This window comes from Malania oleifera, unplaced genomic scaffold (assembly GCF_029873635.1).
Source record: "Malania oleifera isolate guangnan ecotype guangnan unplaced genomic scaffold, ASM2987363v1 ctg350, whole genome shotgun sequence".
Taxonomy (NCBI): Eukaryota; Viridiplantae; Streptophyta; class Magnoliopsida; order Santalales; family Ximeniaceae; genus Malania; species Malania oleifera.
Genome location: NW_026651898.1, coordinates 27,600 through 32,664, shown reverse-complemented (window position 1 = coordinate 32,664; position 5,065 = coordinate 27,600). Strand labels below are relative to the sequence as shown.

At 38.7% G+C, this 5,065-nt stretch overlaps 1 non-coding gene across 1 annotated transcript; it reads right to left on the bottom strand.

Annotated features, from left to right (window-relative positions):
- Window positions 1–3,419: 3,419 nt before the first annotated feature.
- Window positions 3,420–3,525, bottom strand: LOC131147163 (small nucleolar RNA R71). The gene has a single exon (XR_009134640.1). It is a non-coding gene; the product is annotated as a small nucleolar RNA R71 (small nucleolar RNA).
- Between the last annotated feature and the right edge of the window lie 1,540 nt (window positions 3,526–5,065).

Here is a 5,065-nt window from a genome sequence, read left to right as displayed (position 1 = left end):
CACAAACCTACCTTGAAACTTTGTTATTTGAAGTTATAAAAGTTTTGGAGAACATCCAGAAGCCATATGATGTATGTATGAATCTAGATTTTAATGTGAAAACTTTGCAAAGTTGAAAATTTCTTTTGAAATTTGTTAGCCCTAGACTGGGGGTGAATAAACTCTTTTGCATATTTTTGCTTTTCTCTACGAAATATGAAATCTTGGTAAGATACAAATGATTATATCACAATATATATAATATAAACCATGCACAAGATATAAATTAAAGAGTAGGGAAGAAAAGCTTAAGAAACAATATTAACGTGGTTTAGCCCCTTGATTAAGACGCACTCAAGGATTCTCAATCCATTATCATGACCTCCTTTATTGGCAGATAAGTCTTTACACAATTAGGGAACAAGTCCCTTTATGCTCACATAGAGCCTTTCCAAGGGAACAAATCTCTTAATGTTCATCCAGAACATTCACACGGGAACAAATCCCTTTTGCTCACATTGAACCTTTACGAGGGAACAAATCCTTGACACTTGGTTCACAAAGAACCCTTACAAGATGAATATGATTTACAAGCAAAGCTCCTTGAATGAGCTAATATCTAATACAATGAAAACCTCACACAATCTCTTAAAGTAATAAATCACAACAAGATTAGAGAGCAAGAGATATATTGAGCACAAAGATGATGAACTAAAATGAAGTGTGCTTCGAAATGATATGTATTTACTAAATCAATATTTTAAAAAGTATTTGGCCTTGTATTTGTAGGTCAATTGATGTACTAGCTATTTTATGGCCATTGGGCTTATAAAATAATATAATACTTGGAACACAAGCCATTTATAGCCATTGGGTTCAAAATCCCTACACAAACCATCTACAGATTCCCCAAATCGTTGATGGTTTTCCCTCAAACCATCAATGGTTTCTCCCAAAATGTGGATGGTTTCATTCAGAATAAATTTCATTTAACTCTCTGCTTGAAACCGTCGAAACACCTGGGCCAAACCATCGATGGTTTGCCATGTTTCTTCACAAACTTGATATTTAGGTGCTTAATCATGGTCTCAACCCAAGCGGGACCAAGTATATAAAATTTTGTAATAATAAGATCATTTAAAACTTGTCCCATATTAAAATACATTTTAGTGTAGGATATTTTCATAAAACTTTTTTTTTTTTTTGTCTTTGAAAACTCATAAGTATGTACTTATGATTTAGTGATATCCTATATAATAGTATGCACAAGCAATTGCTCAATTGATGTGTTCCTAAGATATGTTATTTGAGGCCCCCATTTACCTTTGCAATGTTCTTATTTATGTCATAATTATCCCTTCTTATCAATGTTTGGAGTTACACATGGTGTGTTTTATGTTTTAGGAAATTGGAGCTTAAATCAATGAGTTAAGTAGTGCAAGGAGTCAATGCAACAAGGTGGAAGCACAAGGGTTGACTAAGTGCTCGACCAAGTCTCCAAGGCCTGAATTGAACTACAACAGCATAACCTTGTTCGACCATGTGGTGCAACCATGCAGTCACAAGGGGTGACCATGTCTAACTAGAAGACTCTAGGAAGCTAACTAACTAAAGACTTTCCAGAATACTTCGACTATGGTGCGACCAAGAAACCTTGGATGTGTGACCAGGTCGATGAAGCCATCAGCTAAACAAAGAATGAACTGAATATTTTCTAGAGTGTCTCGACCAAGGCGCGACTAGGTAAATTTAGTGTTTGACTAGGTGGACTGTTACCAAGTTCAAAAATCTGTTGCGCGAGATTTTGGGTGAAACTTTCCTGATTTGAATTCAATCGTGTGTAAGCCCTATGGGTTATAAATTAAACTTTGAATAGGTGATTAGGGTTCCCCTTTGGTTCCTTTTTGGTCCCGTAACAAACCTTGAGTACCGTTGTGTGCCATTTAGATTAGATTTGAATTCAATTGTCAATTTACTAATTTGTTTAATTTCAAGTTGCAAAGTTCAATTCCTTTTTGTTCCTGCTTTGTATTTCAATTCCGAATTTCAATATAAGTCATGCTTTCAATTTCGTCTTTCAATACCTTATCTTTCATTTCATGCACGATGAGTAGCTAATTAGTTTGATTCTATGGTTGTGATGAAACCCTAAGCTAGAATAGCATAGTTAGGATTCAGCCAATTGTGCATAATAGGGTATGGTTGTGAAAAGTAATTAGTGTTCGCTGGATAGGGTATAACCCGTTCTCCCGATCATGCTCCAAAAGATTGGTGTGAACTTGGCTAGCCTATGCCACTCGAGCGAATTACATTAAAAATGAATTCATGTTTGCAAGATAGGGTATACCGCTCCGAATGATTGGTACGAACCCGGCTACCCTATGCTACTTGAGTGAATTACTTATCTTTGAAACCCTAGAAAGGAATAATTGTCCGAACCTAGTTTTTGCTCATTAAAGACCTAAGGTGATTCATAACTAGGGAATTGCTTTTCCATAAGTACTTTCATTCAATTTTAATTGCTTTTCTAGTTTAATACAAAAACCAAAATTCTATCTTTTCATATTGTTCAAGCGTAGTAAACTAGATTAATTTGGTTAACCATTGCACTAGAGTCCTTGAGGATCAACATCAGACTTACTCATTGTTATTGAGCTTGGGGTTAGTTAGGTTTTATAAATTTTATCTTTGGTAGTTAAGGACCCAAGCCTTGGCAAGCCCACCAAATTTTGGCACCGTTGCCGGGGACCTTGTTATGGTAGTGAGCCAATTCTTAGTGTAGTTTACTATGTGATTTTATTTTATTTTATTTATTTTTGTTGGCTATTTGAAGGCTTGATTTTCTGTGCTAAATTGTTACATGTTGGGCTTGTGATCTTTGGATCCCAAATTAGTGCCTATAGACCTTGAGATTGAGAGATCCCATCGGTCGGTTAGGAAATCTACTTCTAGTCTAGAGTTAGCCGAGTCCTCTGAGCCTAAAGTCATGGTCGAATACCAAACCGGTTCTCGTTTTCCATAATCAAAACCCAAACTCAGAACCTCTTGTTCCCGTTGACCTACGGTAGAGGAGCAACCTCTTCGGCCCTTTAAGGACTCTTTCACACCCAATGCATACACCTCAGCGTCTTGCATCCAGTTCCTGGATGTCGATGTGATGTAATTTGAAATCAAAACTTCCACCATCTCGATGCTTCCCAAAATTTATGGAAATTCAACTAAAAATCCATCTAAGCATCTGTATGAGTTGCTTGATATTTGCTCCACCATCTGAATACCCAACTTTGGTGATGATGCCCTCCGTCTTAGGCTATTTCCATTCTCTCTTAAGGACAAAGCCAAATATTGGCTGAATTCTTTAAAACCGAACTCGATGACCACTTAGGCAACTATGCAACACGAATTTCTCAAAAAGTACTTCCCTATCGAGAAGACTAATTAGCTTAGGAAGGCTATCACTTGCTTCTCACAAATAGATGGTGAGCAATTTTTTGAGACGTGGAAGCGTTTTAGGGACCTTTTGCGTAAATTCCATCATCACCATGTCCCTAGGTGGATATTAGTTCAAACCTTTTCTGAGGCATTAACTGAGCATGATAGATCCATGGTCGATGGATTATGTGGTGGTACTTTCCTCACGAAGCATGAGAATGGGCTTGGACTCTCTTTGAGACCCTCGCCGAGAATTCTCAGCAACATATAGTTGCTGCTCGTTGACCTTCCCACCCTTTTTCTTCCCATTCTAAGGGAGTCTATAAGTTAGCAGCTGACCATGACCTTGCACCCAATTTACACACCATTGTTAAAAAACTTGATCAATTTTTGTCTTTAGGATAACCACCTCAGCTAGTGGCGTGTGCGGAGTTGTGTGCCATATGCTCTGATCCCTTTTATACCTGCTATAATTGCTCCCATGTGCCTCCCACACCTAAGTTTGTGTCAGAGGAAGTTAAAGCCACCCATAATTGGTATGACAATGCTGGCCAATGATCCATACTCTAATAAGTACAATCCTAGGTGGAGTAGGCATCCTAACTTTTCTTGGAGGCCACAAGCTTCGAGTTATTCAGCCCAAAGACCTCACCAATCACCACATGCTCCACCTCCTTGACCATTTCAAAATTTAAATCCTCAAAATCCTCCTATGGCTGCCCCTCATCAAAGCTGATCATCAGGTTAACTAACAATTACTCCATTCCCACTCTCAGTCCATAGCAAAGCTAGAAGCCACCATGGGCTAACTAGCTACATCTTTGAGTAGGCAGGATGAGGGTAAGTTGCCTAGTCAGTCCCTTGTTAACCCAAAGGATAGTAGGCGGTAGAGAGTGAGCTGGCTACTAGTCATTCAACATATCATGAGCAAGCCTAAGTTATGATCACCCTTAGGAGTGGCAGGGAGGTAGACAACAAGGTCAGGGAGAATTTAGACTAAGGTAAGGGTAAGGAAAAGATGAGGGTAGAGCCTAGTGTTTAACCATGCACCCCTTTTTCTTCCAATATGATGAACAATCCCGTGATGCCCACCTCTTCCAATAAAGGAACATTGACCCACTATATCCCTGTAGTGCCATATCTTGTAGCTTTTCGCTCAAACTCCAAATCTAAGAAGGAAGAAAATGTAGAGTCCATGATGGTGATGGACATGTTTAAGCAACTAAAGGTCAATTGTCCTATTTTAGATGCCATTAAGGAAGTGCTCTCTTACGCCAAATTCCTCAAGGACTTTTGCAGCGAAAAGAGCAAATCTCAGGTGCACTTGAACAAAAGAGTTAGATTAACCGAGAGTGTGAGCACCATTCTTTTAGGTCACATTCCCCCAAAACTTAAGGACCCCGGCACTGCCACCATCTCATATGTAATAAGAGATTACACCATTTATAGGGCACTTTTAGATTTGGGAGTGAGTGTGAACCTTATTCCCTACTCGATCTATAAACAATTCGATCTAGGAGAGCTTAAGCATACTCCGGTCACTTTGAGCTTTCTGACCGATTTGTGAAAGTACCCCGGGGTGTTGTTGAAGATGTCCTAGTAAATGTCAATAGGTTCTATTACCCAATTGACTTCTTTGTATTATACATGGAAC